The 22,592-nt window shown below is 43.2% G+C and overlaps 1 protein-coding gene across 1 annotated transcript in view; it reads left to right on the top strand.

Moving 5' to 3' along the window:
• Positions 1 to 22,592, top strand: part of LOC122405338 (octopamine receptor Oamb) — a 108,989-nt gene that overhangs the window by 40,623 nt on the left and 45,774 nt on the right. Inside the window, exon 3 of the mRNA XM_043410009.1 lies at positions 12,451 to 12,557. The gene's annotated coding sequence lies outside the window, so the exon portion shown is untranslated. The remainder of the gene's footprint in view (positions 1 to 12,450; positions 12,558 to 22,592) is intronic.

Below are 22,592 nucleotides of genomic sequence, written 5' to 3' on the forward strand. Positions count from 1 at the left end.
CGCCGGCTTTCCCTCGAGCGTCTTTAAAGTCGTTAGGTCTCCGCTCTACCCGACAGCTTTTCCCTTTTCCCCGGGAAACCTACCACTTTCCAGCCTTCGATTTGTTGCTTTTGTCGCGATTGTATTCATGGCGGAGCGAAAGATCGATAGGGCGAAGGGACTATTGCAACCTGTACGGTAAAAATGTCAACTAGAATGGTTAAAACATTTGACTTTCTAAAAGAGAGTGAGCCATCATTTTTTCTTGATCCTCTCCTTTTAAAAGTCTCGTCAAGTTTGCACTGTTTGATAATTATTTGAGATTTTTTTCCGGAGAAAATATTCGTTACATCAAATTCACGTAGAAATTTTTTCAAGAATTTCTAATAGATTTTGTTGGAGTAATAATTATCGTGATAATATGTCCGATAAATAAATAGAAATAATTCCCGAGGATTAGTTTCTAGTCTACCCAAGCGCGGATACATTCTACTCAGCCTCGTCCGACCAAGCGTTGATACATTCCACTTGATAAAATATTCAGGCATATTTAAATACTTTCTGGGAATAGTCTAATCGTTCGAACAAGGCCAATTTTCATTGATAATCTCGGCGAATTATTTATATTTTATGCTTTCCCGTGGATCGTGGACCACTCCCGTCCGATTTAGCTGCAACGAACGACGACTTTCACGGGCGACTTGCGTAACAGGAAAAATAATAATAACGGATGTCAAGGTTTGCGGAGTTTGCGTGTCCCACATTACCGGATTACTCAACCGCGTCGCGATTGCTCCGCAGGAACGTGATCGCAAACAATCTTGCCACTGTTCCTTGCGCCAGGGAAAACGTGATTCGGGAGAAAAAATGTCCTCGAAGGGCCTGCTTGTCAGTAACGTCGGTTACGATGAAAAAGGGGCCTAGATATCTCTGCATTTTTAAAAAAAAACCGTCTCTCAGGTTGTCACTAGGCTCCTCCTAATGTCTTTCAAATTGTCACAGGTATAAATAATCTCAAAAACTTAATTTCAAACTGGTATACACATCTATCACTATTTTAAAAGATCGTACAAAAATTTCTGTTCGATTATTTCATATTTGTAAAATTATTTATCCCTGCAGCGTATTCAAATTTTTCCACCGTGGCTTCTACGTTCCTCAGAGACGAAACTGTTAGAGAGAAATTGTAATTTAACAGGGTAATTCCTCGATTACCTTGAACAGCCGATTGATTCCGCGCGGGCGTAGAAAACATTCCATCCGCGGCAACAATGAGAAACGTTCGCCTCCGAATTTCTGCGCGGACGTTTGGCTTTTGTGACATGCAATCTCCCACTTCGCCCCCTGACAATATCATAAATTTACGAGCGTATTTATCGAGGGTCAATTCAACGTGTCGCCGCGTCGTCGAGCAACGTCGAACTCTCGATCACTTACGAATCATTAAACATCGTCTCGAGGTTAAAACCGCCAGACACTCCTCGAACGACCCCCTCCAGTTTGGCGAACGAAAAAGGGACCGAAACGGGGAAAGAACCAACGGGAGATATTACGTTCCATTTATCCCTTAGCGATGATTTAGCAACAGTCTCCCTCGCGCAGGACTTTGTTCCTAGTTTCTTTACGGTTATCACTATCCGGAGGACTGTCGTTGGCGTTTTTCTCGTTCCTCGTAACAAAATTACTCGTCGTTGGAGCAATATCTCGCTTTCGAAAATACGAATCTCCGCGTAAATTCCAAACCGTGTACGCGGACGGATTAAACAAAAATATACAGAAAGTTAAAAAATTGTCGACAGGCAAACTTGTTTACAACGATTAGCCGGATGTATAATTGAACGATGCATCGTGTTAAGTTGCAGATTCCGAACTGTGGTAAAAATGTGCATGGTCTGTGTGGACCGTACAGTGAAACCTCTTTAATCCGAAGTAATTGGGGGAGAGTTGATCCGGATTAAGCTATAATCCGTATTGGTCGAGTGAAAAATAGCATTGGAAACAAGAAAAAAAAAGTGTAAAACAGCTATGGACGGGGGAAATGTAATAAACTCGTTTCCAAATACCTCGTGCTTTAACTGGCAGGTATCGAAATGAATTTAAATAAAAAAAAAAGCTGTGTAGCTTTTTTTAACGTATTTATTTTCACGCTGCACCGTACTATTTCTATATAGTTTCTGAAACAAAAATTAAAAAACGGACGACACTAGTCGATGTTAATTTTACTAATAAATTTTTAAATTCCACCTATCTTTATGTATAAGATGGTACTCTAAGTGGAAGAAAGACTATTCCAGGCTTAGAAACACAGGTAACCGATTCCTAATTTTCCTATACAATTGGATCATTTTTCTTTCGTGTCTATTATTCTAGCTTCACGAAATCGAATACCTAGAAATTTGATAGGCGAGTAGATTACATAGGGTGTGAAATAATTTTTGTATCGACTGTCAGTTTGGTACCACGTTCCTCTGAACCCCGGAACTGATCTTTCTTTCTCCCGACGATGCGCCCAGTGTTCGATCCGCCTCTTAATTGCCGCCTAAATTATCCTCCATTAGGAAAATCAGGAGTATCGCATGCGAGCCGCACGCCTACGCTGATGCTCCATTATCGGAATCAAATCTACCAGGCCACGCTACTCCATTAATAGACGATTCAACGCGGGGGGGGGGATAGATTGCGCGGCGGACGAGTGCTTTTCCTTCGACCATGGATCAGTAATCGATCGTTCCACCCCGTGAAATTCGACGAAAGATCCGACTGCGTTCGTGATAATGATCGACGCCAGGAAGTTCGACGGTGTCGTTAACTACCAACCACATCTGAACTGCCCTTTAGCATAGTGCACAATACACCATACTCGCGGTTCCCAAATTTGAGAACTTCAATCAGGGTTCACGAATTTGGGAAAATTAAAAAATCACGAGTGGTACGAAACATATTTTCTTTACTTTTGAAAATTCATTAAAATAATATTCGAAACAATTTATCATCGTCGAATAAAATGTTTCTATTTTAATCAATCCAAGTGCAAAATATCTTTATCATTTTTTCCCCACTTTCAATTAAAATTTGCATCAAATCCGACTGAATGTTGAAGAGCGTTAAAGTTGAATAAAATATCGACCGATTAAATGGAGAACTTTTATTTAAAAGCGAGACTGTCCCGGGTCGATTTACTTCGACGAACACGGACGGTAAACGCGGCGAAAACGCCATAACTTTGCCCGTAATTGTGCTTTATGGCCGCGGACGTTTGTCTCCTGGACGCGTTCTGTCCGCCGTGTCCGTTTCACCGCGATGTATATTTCGCCCCGGATTCACGGTATTCTCTCGTTTAACTGCGCCGCCTTCCACTGGAAGAAAGATCTCCCTCGTCAAATTTCCGTCAGCTCTTCCGTCGAAAATATCATCGATGCCCCCGTCCTGTTCCGGAGGGAAAATAAATTTGCGATTCTCCTTTATGTCTGCTCCCCGAGGAAAGGTTTTCGTGGACCGAATAACGAGAACCGTTTCTCCGCCCCGCGATCCCAGACCTTCTCATCCCCTACGACTTTCACGAAGAATGCTTCGTTGCAAACGTTCGCGGATTCTTTAACTCTTTTCCTGCCTGACTTTTCGCTACCCTTCATTTTACGATGGATGGGAGATAAACCGTACTTAGCGAACGAAATATTCAGCTGGTGCGATCACTTTGCTCCGTTACGCTTACGAGACACTGTCTATTAATCATCCTATTCAGAATTGCTGTTTAATTAATTCTGGTACTCGGTAATTCAAGCCACACTCTCTTTAGAATTATCGAACATTTTCTGGAGATTCGGTACACGAACTATGCCTCGAAAAGACTGAAATTGTAATAGAGAAAAATATTGTATACACTCTAGATGAACTTGTGGAGTAGGTGCTTATCGAACATAGAATATCCACTCGTAAATGAGGGCGAATTAACTCCAGCTAGTGTGTTGTGCAGCAGTTTTTATAGATTGGAGTTTCGCTGTAAACTATTTGCGAAACGAGGCACGAGTTAAAAGTTATAGAGAGATACAGACGGTCGTTATATTGAATTCCAGCCACGTCTGACTATGGACGATCCACTGCCACTGGCTTTTTCTGGACCCGACTATTACTTCACCGTTTTCGGGCAGCTCTCGTATTTCGGTCGTTCGGCCAATCCGGCAACTCTCTGCCTACAAATTATGCCGACGGTTTTTTATTTAGAAAATTCTACGTAAAAATAGAAGATCGGTTGTTGACGACGTTAGCAAAGAAGACTCGCGAGTTCGCGTTTTAACTTTATTTTTCGAATTTATTAAATGTCGCGGAAGCTTCACGGCGTGCCCACACATTTTCCCAACAGTTTCGTACAGAACGCTGAAACTTCGTTCCGTTGAAACGAACGATCCTCCCGGCTCTGATAATTAAATCTAGAGTACGGTTTAATAACAACATTACAGCTTCATGCTTCTCCTTTCGTTTGTTCTTTCGCGTGGATTTGCGTATAAAAAATGGAAATTAGAATTGAATCGAGAGCTCCCCAAATATGTGAAATGAAATTTTTGGAGTTTTGCAATTTTCCCAGCTTGCTTGCGTTTCATATATTGCGTGGCGCAGCGTGTGGCCGTGCATTTAGGCGTTCAGGTTGCAAAACCATCCGCGAGTAAATCACCGGTAGACTCCGGCGAAACGAAGGTCCGAGGCGTAGCCACCGAAACGGAATTTATTGCGCGGCCCGATCGCAATCTTTATCGTCGTCGACTCGAACTTTAAATCTCGGCTGTCTTTTAGGTATAACGCGATCGAATCGATGCAGGTGGGTGGGAGACTTTTCCCAGGACGAAATTTGTGGCGCGATTGCCTCATCGTCGATTGGGTTCGAGTGTTTCCGATCGATCGTTCCGTTTCACGTTTCCTCGCAACGTTAAAGATTTTTTAATCGACGCGACCGATCGTGCTTTACGATTTTCACGAAACAATCGTCGCGAAAATTCCGCCATTGTTGCTGATCCACGACTTATTCCAGCCGTTTAATTTAATTTTAATCGAAGGGTAATTTCGAAGTCGTTTGGGAGCTCGAACGAAAGAAAAAGAAAGAAAAAAAAGAAGAAACCCATTTGTCTCTGGCGTTGGCCCCGGTCGAGGCACAATACAAAGTAGCCTATTTAACTCCCTGCAGGACGAGCTCGCGAAGGATCACCGTTAGACGCCACGACCTCTTTCAGGGGCCGACAGGATGCTCGTAATTTGTACGGGGCTGGTCCTGGATTTGGCCCGCATTTAACGATACAAAAAGCAGACAGATAGGACGCTGGTGAACCCGAGGATGAGGCATTAAAAAGTCACGTGCACCTGTTCCCTTTTGTTGAAGATTAAACCCGCTTAACCGGAGTGAAAATAACTCTAATGGATAATTCCCTTTTTACGATTTCAGTCGTCGTGTTTAGGGCCAACGGAACAATTTACGACTTAACCCGTTTTAATATAATATCACAACGTAAATAAATATAATATATAATAAATTGAATAAATGGGAGTCAAATATTTTTCGAACACTATGAAAACTGCGGTTGAGCAATACATGGTGAGTTTCAATGGAGTTATGCCTAATAGGCCGCCAAGGTCAGTCCCCCCACTCTCGCGCCAGTGATAGAATATCTAAGGAGTGGGGATAATCAAATGGTGGGGAGTTGTGCTATCGATGGCCTTCAGCAACTTGTTGAGTTTGTTTTGGCCGCCACAACACCTTCCTGAAATTTAACCATCCGTTGCTTTCCAAACACTTTTTACATCATTATAGATGAGAGTTAATTTTCGTGGAATATTTCTCATTTGAAAAAAAGAGTATTTTACGAATCATTTCATTAAGGAAATCGCACATAAAGTAGTCGTGCAATTGCGCGTAAATTAAATTAAAAGTCTCTTATTGCTTCAATATTGAAACTTGGATTTCTGATTATTCATCAATTTCCCCGGGCTAAAAACTATCGCTAGTCGCGTGGCGTTATTTTAATCCGATAATGAAAGTTCTAATATATGATGGAAGCTTTAATATACGGCACATGTATTACGTACCGTCAGGATAAACCAGGTTTTAATTAAGCAAATTCATGACTCGCAGACATAACGATAATAAGAGACGACGCGAAGAGGAGAACGGGAAAGCTCTCATCGAGCGTCATCCAGGACAAATGAATTTCTCGCAGAATACTTTTCTCCTGGGGAAGACCCCTCGTCGCCGAGGAGGTTAATGAAACCGGTCGGGGGCGCTCCTTTCATTCATTCCCATAGATCCGTGTTTGATCAAAAAATGAAAACGCGGAATATTTTACAAAAATTAAACGCGTCCCGATGAAGAGGCGAAAGCCTCGCTGCATCAAGAGCCGCGGTGTGCGGCTCGATTAATTTAATTAAAACATAATATCAAAGTAACAAATTAAACTCATCGAATGGGAAGTAGAATTCGAACTTGAAGCACCGTCAAACGACCGAGACGTGGGCAGCGAGCCATCACCTAAATTAGCAACATTTCACGTGAAATTAAATTTTAGTTTACACGTTAAAATTGATCCCCGGTATACGCAGGGCGTATTTTAATTATTTATATCTTGAAATAATTAATTATTACCTGATAGAAATTTATTGAGAGAGTTAAATATAAAACGAAACTATAAGTACGTGGTTTCCTAATTCTTTTAAGGGAATCTCGTTTATCCATCGCGTTGGACGATAGTTTCCGGTAGACGGACTTCTTAGAAGAATATTTTCTATCGCTAGGACTCCTCGGATCGATCATATCGGACGTTCGAGATCCGCTCGAGCGTGCTTCGAAGGCACGGTTGTAGAGCGCAGCAAAGTATTCTATAGGATCGGTCGACGAATTCATTCGTCGCAAGACAATAGGATCGAGAGCACGTTTTCTGGTATCGAGCAGCAATATCTCGGGACACAGGAATGCCTTTTACGATTCAGGTTGAAAAATTTAAGACGAAAACTGTCTTTGTTTCCACGCATTCTACCCGACGAGAGGATACGAAGATGAAAAAGAACCATGTCTCGCGAACGAACCGTTCTCTCGCAAAAGATTGTTAAAGTTTCGACCAATTAGACTGTACGATATAACCCCTCTCTTAAGATCGAGGCTCCGCCTACTTGGAGTCACGTGACCGTGTGTCGACGCGCGCAACGCCGCCACAACCGGTGGCGAAGTAAAGAACTCTTCCAATCGCGTTCGGTCTGAAAATCTTCAACAATTAATTACTCGAATGCAGAGCCTCAAACGCAATTTTGTCATTCTTCGTTTTCGTCTCGTTTTGATACATAGATAACCTCTGAATTTTTAGATTGACATCCTAACATTAGATATGGTACTTTTTGAGCTTTCAATATTAGATTATATTCAGAGTGAATTTAAAAAATGATATTATTAAGAGGAAGAATTGATTTAATTTTTCCATTACGTCCACTGTTGGCGGACGAAATATTGCAAATTTTGTTTATAGAGAGACACCCTCCCCTCCACCCTGTACGAGACGTGTAAACGTGGATGGTAGCTAATGACTCGTCGGTAAACGTACCAGAATCTACGTTTTTTCCTGCGGTCCGTAATTTAACGAAGGCGCCCACTGGGTCACGGGGTTAGCGAGCGTGTTCGCGCGTGGGAGGGGCGCTACCCTTTCTGCGAATTTGCTCGTTCGGTGATCCATGACTTTCTTCGGTGTTACTTGCGCTCGATGGGGGATTTCGAAATACGTGACACGCCAACACGGACGAACCAAAGCGGAAATATTCCCTCAAAACCACACTTTCGAAATATTGCAAATTTTCATCGTAAATGAAACGCGTGTTCCTATTTTATCTTCTCGAGCAAAACTAGTTTCTTCTTTAATCATTTTTGTTGATCGTTACAAACTCTGGATCGAAACATTTTATATTTAACACCCCTTGCGTGTCTTAAACTGAACTGTCTTTGATTTCTTGTAAAAGCTTTTAGGATTATATAGTTAGTAAAGGGACTCCTCAATTTAGGTCATCTTCAGAATGTAAACTAAATAAAATTATAAAAGAGGAACCCATATAAAATATAATACGTACAAGGAGATCATGTGCTCTTAAGTTTTTAATTTTCGATACTGTCTTTCAAGTTAAGAGAATACATTATTCACTTTATCATAAAGTTTGATATTCTTCGTAATTTTATATTCTCTTCTGGTTATTTAATTTCGTGCCTTCCACTCCACTGTTGTTCCTAATTTCTCAGTCCCATAAACAAGCATTACTTCTCTTAAACATTTAAAATTGTAGAATCAGTATTTACAAAATAACTTTTGCACACGAAAAAATACGATTCCTGCGAAAGCTTGAATCTTCACCTTGGCTGTTCATTCTGCATTAGGTGGGCGTATGCAAACTTGCCCCACTAACTATAGAAGCTGAAACCAGATGTACATACTAACGATGCCTTTCAAACACAGCGGTTCTATAAATATACAGAAATCCATACAACAACTTGAACAAAAATCGTTTCCCATCGATACACAGACGCGATACGGGGATCAATCTTTCTGCGTTGATATTATTTTGCGCGCGTTTAACACCGGTAAAAAAAGAGTTCCGTCCTTGGACAGTTAACCCCGACAAAGGATTAATATCTCTTTCCGTGTCGTGGTTCTCCTCGTTACCAGTCGAATTGCACCACGCTCGCGTTTCTCGGTCGATATCTTCCATAACACCTCAATTACCGGCCACAAAGATCACAAAGACTCGTCTTCCGCGAAGAGGCCCCGGTCTTCATCCCCGGAACTCACATTTCACGACCGATTGTTTCGTTTCCCGACAATTTCTCGTTATCCCGGACAATGGCGAGACTCGCGGCAACGGAGCTAATAGTAATACAATAATCTTATCCTTTGTTCGTCTCGTTCGTCTCGCTCCCACACCGGCGACACGATGCACCCTTTGCCTCTTTGCATCTCGTCCACCCACCTTGTTTCTCGTTCTCCCGACGACTAATCGATACCAGACACGAAACTCTGCTCGACGACGTGTTCCACGACTATTAATATTTACTTAGACCTTTTCACTCGGGCTCTTGACGCAAGCAAACTCCGCCAAACTTCGGTTGAAATTTTAATTTAATGAGAGAACGGTTCTCCCCTGCCTCGAGACGTCTTCGACCTAATAGAAGATTACGTGTTATTTATAACATTTTGCGACACGAGAAACTAATTCATTTTCTGTAAAAAAAAAACACTACAGAATCTCTGCTGTAAAAATTCCTAATAAAATAAATTTGTTTAACACAGGTAAAAGGAATATTTTTGCCAATTTTAGTTTAACGGGTCGAAAAGCTGTTTCGTCGTAGAGACGAACCCCTAACTTCTCAGAGGGTAATTTTACGTCTTCTAAAATTTCTCAGTCGTATAAAGTAAGACGTATCCCCATTCATGGTAGCGCTGTAAAAGCTTTACGAACGGTCCTAACCGAGGTTTCGGAATCAGGTACCTCTCGAGATTCTTTTGAGCGATCGTGCCGGGGACAATCGTCGCGAAGACGGGTCTCGCCGGTATCGACAACACGTGAAATATTTATCGAACGTCATCGGGGCACGGGCAAACAAGGGGACGGAAATTGGAGAGGAAATAGACGGAGTCGGTGCAGAGCTAGGGGAGAAGATCAAAAGACACGTTCCGTAAACTCGTCGCTCTGGATGCCAGTCGCGAGACTCGTAAATTAGAGATCGAACGAGAAGTTTACCTCCTCGGGATTTTCAAGAGTTCGATTCGTATTTACACTAAGTATATCGCAAGTTATTGGCTCCCGGGGACCCCGGGGCGGGGTCTGACACGACAACTTCCGCCATATCGACGTCTAGGCCCCTCTATATTCCACGAATTTATCAACATTGGTTCAACAAAATACGCTTAATACTAAACCTACATTTCTACCATTATATGTATAGAAAGTTGCGTTTTGAAGTTGATATAAAGCATTGAATTCTAAGAACCTGCACAAAAATATTGAATACTTTTACTCTAAACGTGCATTAGTATTTTAATAGTATTTTAGTAGAAGATAAAACGATCTTGGAAACAAATTTTCTTTCAAATCGATACCGTAGTTAATTCCAGAGAAAACAATTATTTACGGGAAAAAATGGCACAGTAATTATGCAAACACCCTGTATATCAATTTAAATTCATTTTCGATTAAATAAACTATTTATGATCCAGTCGTATGTTCAATAGGAAGTACTGAAACAACTTTGGGTATGTAGCGTCAAAGTAAACGTGAAAATAAACATAGAAGACAGTAAAAATTATAGTAGCTGGTATAGTCATTGGATAGGGGATGAAATGCCCTTTAAAATGAGCGTTCGAACAAGTCGATAGCATTAGTAGTTCCGGAGATATGAGGATTTTAGTTTCAAGTCGATGCGGTGGCTAGTTACGGAGAGATAAGGGTCCGAAGCGTTTGTTTACATTCATTGATATCAATGAATTCGCGCGCGCGAAAATAGTAAACAGTGCGTAGTAAATTCTTGGAAATACTACGCTCGAGACTAGGTCACGAGAGTCACGTCTCACGTGCGACAAAGAGGTCCAGCGCGACGTGTCAGACGGGGACAGAGATAGTCGAATTAAGAAAAATTACCATTTACATAAATTGCGATATCTCCGAAACGGAAAGTCGGATCGACAAAAACCAAAAACCGTTTTAAAGAGGAAGGTTTGCCGCTTGTAACAGTGGCTCAGTTATGGAGAAAACACTAGTAGTTTCGGAACTGTACGCGTCTAAAGTTGAACTATTTTAGACTGTTTTAAGACAGTAGAAACTGAAGATTCTCTCTTTTCGTCTTTACGTTGATTAAAAACTAAATCGTACGAGGGACGATAATGGCCGACCGGGGGTCGAAAGTAAATCAGAACCGGGTGAGCACGAGAGACTACGGAAGATTCCTCGAATTTCCTGCCGGACTAATTTCACCGTCAATTAACAACGGGAATTCCAGCGCGGAAGCGCACAGGCGCAGGCTGTTTAGGCGAATCGTGCGAACCATGGTCCCGTTCACGCCAGAAATACATCGATCTCTTTGCGGAATGCAGTTCATCGCGCCCCGAAGTTCTCGTGATTTCAGGGAAGTCGAGCGGAATTTGCCTTTCTAACGGGCGGGTTCGACGCTCACTCGAATATCGTTCGATTATTAAATCCTTTAATCGCTTCGTTTAAAAAACGAATCAAACTTTTTTCATATTTTTGTGAAACGTGGAAAAAATTTTAAATATCACCATTTTGGTACTCTCCAATTTGTCCAGATAGTATTTCACTTCGCGAATAAAAATCTTTTTCCAAATTTTAAATTCAAATTAACCACCCCTTGAAACAGAGTCTCGACCGTGGAATAAAGATCGTCGATCGGTGGAAAGTAAAAATATTTCCAAACACGGCGAAGGCGCGGATCTTTCGAACGAGTAGTTTTCCAGCGATTAATTACGAAAGAACGAGGATTGTTTAGCGTTTTCGTGGCGGTGTAACCCCTTAACACAGCCCCGGATCGAGGCAATAGGGTCTCCGTCGAAGCTATCGTGAGCACGAAGGTAAGGAGCTGGAGATCGAGGGTGCTTAGCACGCGACTTTGCAAGGCCAAGCCGTGGGAGGCCATTTTATAACCAATTAGTGTCCCTCTTTAAGAAACTGCCTACGGAAGTAGTACTCCAGTGTCCTTCGGTTCGGTCGAAGTGGCCGGGGGATCGCGGTTCGTGGTGAAAAATAGAAAATGATTGTCCCACGGCGATGACTCCCGACTTTTCACGTGGAGTCACGAACTCCGTGGACAATGGGAGTTTATCGTCGTTATTAATCGGAGATGACGCGACGCGACGGGCAGGTTCGAGTACGTTTCTGCAACGTTGGTTCGCTGACGATCCAACCGCTTGTTGTTGACTGTTGTATCAGCCCCGCGGGATCGAGTCTTTCAATGGTATTTGTGCTGGTTCCCTTTCATCTCATTATCTCGTGGATTGCGTACAAATTAAACCGTTCGACTTCACCGTCGCTGCGAACGAGTGGAAAAGTGTATCTCCCAGAATACAGGCGGAGCAGGAATGAGTCGGAAACGGGGGATGAAATGTTTCCATAAGAGGCCTCGTTTACGAGAATATCAATTTCTTAAGTGCTACTTGAAAGATAATTCTTTTTCAAAATAGAGTATCGTACGATGCATTGAAATTTTTGTTTAATGCAAAGTATCGTTCGATAAAAGATATCATCGGTATCAAGATGACGAAAATAACAATTTATCTCGATGCTCCATTTCGGAGACGTAGATCGTGAGATACAGGAAACGCGGATACGGTTTCCAGGGAGCGAAACAATCGAAATAAGGGGGAGTTTAAGAGGCAGACTACTTAAAGGAGTGACCCCCTTGGGGAATTGAATTTTTCGATTTAATCAGATCTCTTAACCTTCTTTCAGATCCCTGACCGCACGGAGGAATCAAACGTCGGCCGTTTCGCTCGATCGCTGGAGGATCATCCTGTCCTGTAGTCCCAGGGATCCGATTTTAATGAAAGCTTTTCCCGGTAAGTCCCTACCGAACGAATTCCCATCGATCGCCGATCGTCGTCGACAAGAATCGAAACTCGGAGATTCGTTTCTTCCCCTTTCGCTCGAGAGCTCGTATTTTTATGCTGTCCTTTCGTCTGCGACCTAAGCAGCTTTCATCGAAGATAGTCTACCTCCTAGACCTCTTTCACTCTCATCTATCCGTAAAAATTTTCTTCAAATTTACATTCATCAAGTAACGTACATACATATATGACATTCCATTTCAGACATCCAATGGACAAAAATATAATATGTTTCCTTAACGGTAAAACTATATATTTATAAAAATTGCAAGAGTCTTCGTGTTTGAAAATTAGCTTTCGAGGGCCTTTTTTTGACTATAAAATGGTCGTAAGCGCGATCTTTCGGAGTTCCTTCGTGCGTCGTTGACGCAATCCTGGAATGCGCCCACGTGCCGGCGGTCCCTGGAAATATCTCGTCTCCAGCATCCCGTCGACGAGTTCGCGACGCAAAAACACGCCCGGAATTCGTTACGACACGGACCCGACATTTTATTGCCTCTCCGGACGCCGAACGAGACCAATCGCGCGCGGGGGTGCATTGTACGCGGAAGAAGGCCTCGTTTAATGAGCCCCGTTCGCGGGTAATACGATTACGGTCGCATTAAAAAGCACCGGAAATTCGTGGGTGTTTTATCAATGGACGGCTCGGATCGCTTTAATCCCTGTATAATGGCCATCGAACGATATCGACGCCGGGGGTTGATTCGTTTATTGGCCCTTCGAAACGATCGTTCTCGCTCGGTAATTCGTCCTATAGAAAAATAACGATGCTCGCGGAACTGTAAAAACTTATTAATTTGATACGAAAGGGAGAGAAATAATAAATTTTCTGAACCGAATCTCGAGCGGTTTCCAATGATTGATAAACCTTCAAATAATTCAAAAAATTGAAAAGGATAGAAAAATAACGATGCTAGTGGAATTGTAAAAGATTATTAATTTGGTACAGAAGGGTAAGAAATAATAAATTTTCTGAACCGAATTTCCAGTGGTCTCGAAGACTGAATTTTAAATGCTATTAACGAACGTTTAAAAAGCTAGAAATATTAAATAAATATCGAACGAGAAAGGGTTGATTTTCGTTTCGAAGTGTCCCATAATTCTTCGATTACATTGCAGTTTTGCTATCCCCGGGGGCTCAAGATAATCCGAGGGATCAAAGTTTGTTGGCTGCTGACTGGAGGGGGGAGGGGGGGGGCGGTAGCCTAAATATCCTGATCCCGATTACAGCCGGAACTTCTCAGCGTTTCCTTTTGCATCGTTTGCACGCGACTGTTGAGCCCCGCGAAACTTTCCGAGTGGATTTCGGGAGATAAAGCTGCTCGAGACACGGACTTCCCCCCGCGGCTTTTTTTACAGGGGTTAATGTATCCCGCGGGACGGGTATTACCCGCGGCGAATTTTTGATAGAGCCCCCGTTTTCTCGCGGGCGCTGGAAGTTTCGTCGCGACGCTCGAGAACGGGGACGGGAAGGGCGTCGTGCCCCACGGCGCAGACAAAACATTAATTAAGTCTCGCAGTCGAGTCTTGGCTTTTTTATTCCTACCCCTTTGTCTCGCTCCCTTGGAAATGGAACGAAATTTCGGCCAGCATCGCGAAAATAATTTTAATTCGCTGCTTCGAGAGCTTGGACACTAATTGCGAATTGTCTGCTGGATCTGAAACAATTTTTTAATGGACCAAAAATTCGATTTTAGAAAATCGTAACCTCGCTCTAATTCATGAATCCTGTTCAAATTTATTTATTTCAACATTCCAGCTTGAGAATTCATTGTTTCAGTTTCAATGTTAAGAGTCTTGTCAAAGCGTTGAGTAAATGGTTGCACTTAAGTAATAGCTATGAAACAGAGTTATTATAGTTTTAATAGGAGTGTGATCAGTGATATCAACAAGGAAGTGTCTGATAAATAAATGAAAATCTAGGAGAAGCAGAGTCGATGGGTTTGTTTCGAAGTATACATATACGCTCGAATGGGGAATCCACGGCTGTTCCTTCTGGGGAAAGGAAACCGTAAGCTCGACGAATAGAGTTTCTCGAGGGAAACGAAGCCTCCCCTGTGTAAAAGGCACGCGCGAAAATGTTTCCGGAGCTTCGTCCGCCTGGAGTGGCCGACGAGTGATCTCGAGGACGTCCCGAGCCGCAGTTTTTGAGAGGCGACGTCCTCGCGAGCCAGCGGCAGAACAATGGATTCCGCGACGAGTGTCTTCTCCGTCAACCTGCTGTCCCTTTTGTACCGGAAACAATGGCCCCGCTCGCTTGAAAGAAGTCTTCCTCCTTCTCGGGACGGTTCTTGTCCTATCTCGCGGAATTCCGACTCCCCGTGGCCCTTTTTTTTTACTGCATTTCGTCCGCCTTCCACCAGACCCCAGGAATTCCTTCCGAACTTTCGCGGGTAATTCGATTCCTCGACGATCGAATGCCAGTTTCACCCTGCGGGCTCGATTCGCGTAGTCGTCGGAGGATCTCAAGGACGAGCAGTTGAGCAATTAATATTTATTACAATTCGGTCGGTTCAGTTTATTAGAAGAAGCGTAAGCCCCCAATACAAATAAATGTTCAACCCTTAAAATTCGAAAGAAAGATCTTCAAATTTCGAAGGTTCGTATCTTCTGAACAATCACAAAACCAGAAAGATGATGACTTAAACCCCCCATAATTTAGCATAAACTACAATACATCGAAGTATGATCGAAATCGATCGCGTCGATAGGCGAAAAATGGCCGATTTCGATCCGCCGGAACTGCGAAACGGTCGTTCGGCGAAAACACGGGGGAAACGGAACGCGTGTCGCGTTTCGGTTGGTTAATCTTAAACCACGGGCCCTGTAATCACCGGAATATTGGCGGGGAACGCAAAACGGCAGACCGTGTAAAACGACCGCCCACGCTGGCCTTCGTAAACGTTTCCAGGCTGCGATCAAACACCCGTAATTCGTCGGAAATAACGCCGACCGACCGGGCGAATTTGTCGTCTGTTTGCCGCGTCCGGCATTGTACAGGGGGGGGGGGCAGGGGTGGGTTTTGTCATTAGGCTAATTATTAATGCCGCTGGGGACACAAGCCGGACGAGTCTAGCGCGCAGAGGCGCGTCGCGGATCGAAAACGACGCGTCGAATTTCACGAGTCGTTTGTTTACCGGGCGGGAACTCGAGCTGCGAATTTTACGCGAGTTGGGGAACTATCCGGTTACGAAGCTTTCGTTTACCGGGTTCCACCCCTTTGCGGATCACGACAGTAAAACATACTCTCTTCGCGAAAAATTAGTCTCCGACAGGGTCCTTAAAAATAAAATAAAACATCCCCTCCCTCTAAAATTGCCCCACTTTTACAAAGCTATTGAAGCTATTGCTTCACGATTCCAGCCCATCATAGTATAATAATAACGAACGTCCCTTCCAGTCGCGTTCGCGGTGTTCGATACTTGCAACCACCGGAAACGTCCCTTCGAAGTTGGAGCCAATTCGTGTCAGTCGAGCCGCGATCAAATTTTCGCTGTCTGAGCGGCCAAATCAAACAGGACGTCGGCTCACTCGAATCGACGCTGAAAAACACACACACACACATGCACGGTGGAGACACGGAAAGCGGCGGTTCGATTTTCAAATTCACTTTTGACCGACGAGCCGCGCTTATTGGTTCCGGATTCTGGTCGCGGCTGGTCCCGTTCGCCGAATGCGAGTTAATGAGGGCGTTATCGTGCAAGTGACGAGCGGGGGCCACCGTAGGGGTAACTAACCCTCGCGACACGATTACGCTCGTCCGCTTCGTTACGGTTTATCGCGCCGGCTATGGGGGTTAACGCCGTCAACGCGCGATCTTTTCCGCGGGACGCAGCTGCATTAGGCCAGCCGCCGGATAACGAACCGTAATGGCGTTCGTATCTGATTAAACGGGCCGCGGTTTCAGAGAGGAATTTGTCGACGAGAATCCTACGTCCCCATGCCCCCCGTCTGTTACGGGGATAATAGAATAGCTACGGCTCGTTAGGAAATACTGACTGGGATTAGGATGCTACGACATTGCGAGAAGCGTCGCTTTCGAGCACAAAGGACAACGACGCGGGTATATTTCGATGAAGGAACGATATGGGGATCGCTGATTCGAACCCCTCGTAGCGTCGAATCGATCCTCAAACGCGAGATGAACTTGTTCTGAGCGGGGAGGCGCGAATTTTACAATTCGAGGACTGACTCTTTACATCTGCAATTGTAATCTCATTTTTCGAAATTTTTTATCACTTTAGTTTTTTGTGTAAGATATACCGAGATAGAACATAAACTTCCGATTCCATTAGAATTGCAAAAAATGTTAGCATAGTGGAAATGCTTTTCTAGGAAACTGGAATACGTTGCACAGAAATTCCCTCTCATCTTTGCTCTTGTATTCAAATAAAAATCACAACAAAGGTTAATGAAATTTTGCGCTCCTAAATATATCGTAAATAGATCGTTCGTTTTCTGCGGTTAACCGTATTCTTCCGGTCCCCTTTCTGTTGGAAGATGGTCGTGGAAGGGGCAGGGGGATAATTACTATTTTCTCGGCGGGGTTGACGGGAGCGTGGAAATCGAGCGTTAAAAATTGAAAAGTTTGCGAAAAGGTCGACAGGTGCTGGCGACATGACCTTTACGTAATCTCGCGAGCGGAGTTTCGCATTTTCCGAGCGATTATCTCTCGCGCCGGGCCAGGGCAACTCGATTTCTTTCATTCGCCACTTAGCGCTGCCGCTCCATTCGCCGTGAAAGCTCTTCGAAGTATTCCCAATCAAAAGGACCAAGGAAGAAGGAGGCGGACCGAGGTCGTCCTGGTTCTCTTACTCAACTTTCGTGTAATTCGATTACGGCCAACTTCGACGCGACTTCATTACACAATCATTGTTCCACAGAATTTGGTTTTCGAATCGCGATCGACACCGTCAAAATTTAATCCACCCGCACCCTTCCTTGATCGACGAACGGTCAATCAATATTCGTATCTTTTTTTACAAATATTCAGACTGTTTCCAAAATATCATAGATACTTAAGGATCTGGAATCTATATTATAAAATAGCTAAATAATATGGATAGAATAATTATTTACTCGTACTATTCTATACTCCAAGCCATTTACAATATTGTAATATAAAATAATTTAGAATGAATCCTGTGCCTGTCTAAACTTACAATTCTTGCAAGAATTCGTACCGCTGTGCATATAACGAGGCAATAGTGTTACCAAATAAAAATTCAGAAAAAAATTGAAGATTATTACCAATGGGTTACTGATCAGTAATCAAGTATAAAGTATACGAAAAAATGAACTCGTCTGTATGGTTCCAATCTACGTAAGTTCAGTCGTTAATTATTATTATTGGATAATCGCTGACGATTTCCGTGGATCGTTTTCTGGCTAACGTCGATCCAGGATCGGCTTCTGGCTAATGTCGATCGACGATCGTCCGCCAGGTGCTCGAAGTCGGCGAACCGACGCACTTATCGAGGCCCTGATCCACTCGCGTGACAATTTGCAGATTGTCTGGACGCGTTTCGCGCGGCGGGCTGCGATTCAATTAACCCAATTGTCTCGAGATAGCCGCTGCGAGGTCCTAACACGAGACGTCGCTCGTACGTCAATATTTGTCAATGGCCAAATGGCAATAGGTGCTTTGTGATTGCACACACGCCGTACTACTGAAAATATTAACTTGAATTTCGTGCAACCACCCAACCTCGCGAAACGTTAATTCCGTTCGAGAATCCAATAACAATATACCTGAGTTGTTTAAAACTCTAGTACAGTAGTAGAGACGTGTAGAATGCATTGACAATTTTTATTTTGCCATAAGCGTGGCGTAAATGAATGAAAAACGCGGGTACTCGAATAATAATAAGTTTCTTTACATTTTCACGATACAAATTTAATTACCCCGCGAACAGGATAGTGATAATTGCATTGAAATCACATCCATCTAGACAATATGGCAGAGTTTCAGAATTAATTGCTGCGTTGTAATTATACGTTCTTAATGCTCGATACCTTGTATCTAAATCACGTTAACGAGCGTTGCTCGATTGTTCATAAAATGCCTTCGTTAACGTCGGGGAAACACGTGTTCGGATATCTCGGTATATTTCGACCGTAAAAGCTAGTTGCTGCAGGGTTTAGAGATTAGAATGGAAATAAAAGTGGGGAAAAATTGCTGTGTAACAATGTGCTTGTAACCACTTGTTGCTGAAAATTGAATGGAAGTTGTTTCACAATTCCGCGTCGAAAAATATTGAATTTCCATGCATCGGAACAATCGTGAAGCTTCTACGCTTCGTTAAATGCATATATATTTAAACAATGAGTCGCCGGTGATTTAGTTATAAATTTAAAAATGATTTAAATCTAGATTTCAGATTTAGAAACGACGTAAAATTGCTCCGACTGGGGTTGCGTTAATTGATTTAAGCGTTTGTATGAAACACACCGTCGCGTTTCGCGTTACACGTCGTACAGCCAGTTCACGAATCAATTTAATCAACTGTTAATTTAATTAATTCTCGCTGGGCGGCCGATTACATTAATTAAATTTAATGGAACACCGGGCCCTGGCGAAGAAGAACAAATTGAACGTCGCGTGATGACGCGCGCCGGGAGACAGGAAGTTTCCGGAGTTGCACGCGACGCTCGGAGAAACGAAACGATACTAAATCACCTAAATCATCGAACTAAAATTTCAACAAACGTCGTCTGCATCTTAAAACATAATAATTATACGTATAGTAATCACAATCCTACTGTAAACGATATATCCGTCGATAGTATCGAAAAGATTCAAGATGGCGGAACGATGTGTCGATAAAATGGCGGATTTCGAACTTTGCTGAGCCGTTTCGCCTCTGAAAATTGAAATTTCTCGTTCATAAGTCTCTCAGATATCATTTTTACTTAACAAAATATTGGAAAAAGGATAAAATAAGCAGTGAATGCTGTTGAATGGGGCCAAGTGGTGGATTTTCGTTCTGAGCGAGTCGCTTTCGCGACAGTTGGACGCGATTCTCATGCAGAGCGTGTCTGAAAGGGGAGGTAGGAAAACCGCGAACGGGGGACTGGTGGCAAATCCGTGGTTTCCCCGACAGTCGTACAGAACGAAACAAACGCCATTATTAAGGCTAACTGCGCGTCGCGACGTTGTCCGTGCGCGGGCAGGAAAATCTCGCCGGCTGCGGTAAGTTCTCCGCAGACGATACGCAGTTAATAATGGCTTGTTAAGTGGCTGGCCTTGTTTGGCGCACTTAAGTCGCGCTTACTGTATGCACGGAGCGCAATATTACGGACGACGGGGTTAGCGATAAACTTCCGGCCCACGTATTTCGGTCTTTAGCGCGCGTGGACCGTTTCGTGCCTCTTTTTCACCGAATTCGCGCTTCAAACGGTACGCTGCCGGTGCCCTTTGTTCCATTCGAGGAAATTGCATTCTTGAAGCTGCCTGGGAACCGCTCGCGCCTCGTCTTTTGTCTACGGGGCGCTTGATTTTAATCGTTCGCACTCGAATTATACGGGTCATTCCACGCCATAAAAATTCTCTCCAGAGCACACCTATAAGGCGAATTATACTAAACGTGTCCGTAATTCGTGATACAAATTGAGCTAGATACATACTATAACTCCAAGTGAAACGACAATCAAGTTTTCCGAGAAAGTTGAATTTAAATATCGGTTGAGCGTGATCGATACGATACGAGCACTTGTATTTGATCAATATTCGATATCACGGATTTCTTTAGAGATCGGTAATGTTAAAAAATGCCAAATAGAGAATGTAGTCTACAATTTTAATTTAAAATATCAAATTATTCGTACATAGGATTTCCTTGCAAAAAATTCTAAATGGCTCGCCATTCCCCACTCGCCTATAGCGGAGGTTCGTATAAAAACGAGAAACCAAATTGCTCTTACGGTTCAGTTTCATTTTTCCTGTCTGGAAAAGGTTCGAATATCCCTGTTTTGCAAGGAATCCCCAAAAAATCTTGATTCCCAGAGTTCGACAAAGCGCGACTGGAGTGGCCCAGAAATTCCTTGTTGTTCCAGGCAAAATCAATCATTTTTTGGGGGTAGATCTTACGGATTCCAGTAAAATTAGGGGAGGTATAAGTCAGTATAAATTGTTTTAAAAAAACAGGATCTTTTACCTCAATTTTGATCTAAAAAGCCATCGACTGTATTTGGGTGCCATTTTGTTTATTTCTTTCAAGAAGCTTCAGCCTGTTGTACTGAATTTTATATTAAATTCAACAGTTGTGTTTGCATTGTAAAAAATATGAACAAAATTTACGTATTTCGAGTCGCCATCTGGTTGTCGAAATCCTTTACAGAATAAATGTACAATTTCCACGCGGTATATTACATGGTTTCGAGAGAGTCGGAGAAAAGGTTTTTTGCCGCGAGTGAAACAAACAAAGTATCGATGCATAGTTTGACTCTTTTATTTCACGAATATAACGAAAAATACACCGGCCACCAACTCCTTTTATTTTTTTTATCCACTCTGCCTACACATCGGACCACCTTGTACAACTACTCGGATCTCAAAATTAACAATTTTATTTCCCAGGTTAATTCTTTCGCGCTCAAGACAGACTCGAACGCCACGGTTGAAACGTTTAACGAATTTCCACTTACCGCCATATCGATTATTAATTTCCGTTTGATGACAGGGAACGGACGCGTTGTTTCTACGTCCACCATACTCTCTTGACCTTTCGCCCACCAATTATCATTTATTCAAACATCTCGATCAGTTCCAGCGACGAACGAATTTCGCCCACAGGATGTCGGAATTGTCTTACTTGAAAATTTTCTATTTCGCTCTTCGTACTAGATCCGACGTACCCTCGTTTCCTTGAAAAATGATTTTTGCGGGGAAAACCAATACGGAAGATTGGAAGATTTTTTCGAAAAGCAGATTACGAAGCTGCCAGACAAAATGGTATAATGGAATGAAATATTTAGTTTCCTTTCGAACGACTCCATACGTATTTGCAACGCAAATCAAACGAGAAGGAACGTTTGATACAAACCGGACTTAAACTCAGCGAGTAATTGCTTGGCCGAATCCTGCCTGTAAAAATTTTATCCCCGTAATCTCTAAAAGACCACCGTAAAGGATCAACAGGGATCGGTGGACGCGGTTCAGCAAAAGGACCCTCGAAGCGCATAATGGAGCCGCCGTAATGGACGGTCCGCGTAATTTTTCTTTTATACGCGACTTCTGGGATTTCGAGGCCCCGACGCTGATCACTTCGTCGAAAGGAGCTGTTTCTATCCGCGACAGCGCGAACTTTCTCACCCTGTTCGGGGACTCGTTCGAGCGTGACATCCCTTTACAGAGAACCGTCCACGGTGAGATTTTCTTTGCACGATCCTCTCTCTCTCTCTCTCTTGTCGATCGTGGAACTTTCGTCCGAGATATTCCGTCGTTTCTGTCCGTGCGAATCGTGGAAATTATCGGCCAAGACGGGACGACGAAATTCGATTAAAGTCGCGTGAACGTACCCAGGTATTCGTTAGCGGCGTTGATTTCGACAGAATCGACACCGTGGATACAACTTTTTTTCAATTGTTCGATTCTTCAGACTCGAGTCAACTTGAATTACCCATCAAACCAAAAACCATCAGACCCAGCGTCTTCGCGACGATTTGTAATTTTAATGATAATAAAGAATTCTGGAACGTCGTGCTTTTGAATTCATGGAGTTTTTCGAATTTCATATTTCGCGGCAAGTAATACGCTCGACGTCGAGTTTTCCGGTTCCCTTTCGCGCTGAGATCGCTGCGGATCCCGTTTCCAAATTGCTGGAGCTCTCGAACGCGAATTATAAGAGCTGTCTACGTGCCTTCGGTTTGCTTGCCGGAAATTCGCGAGAAATTCGAGACGATAAGTCCTTGGAGCAGTTTAGCCAATCCGCCCCGTAATCTCTGAGCTCCCGATGATCCGTGTTTTCCCTGTTCTCGAAAGCAAAT

This window comes from Colletes gigas, unplaced genomic scaffold, assembly GCF_013123115.1.
Source record: "Colletes gigas isolate AHSC1104 unplaced genomic scaffold, ASM1312311v1 Colletes_gigas_Sc00004, whole genome shotgun sequence".
NCBI classification, from domain to species: domain Eukaryota; kingdom Metazoa; phylum Arthropoda; class Insecta; order Hymenoptera; family Colletidae; genus Colletes; species Colletes gigas.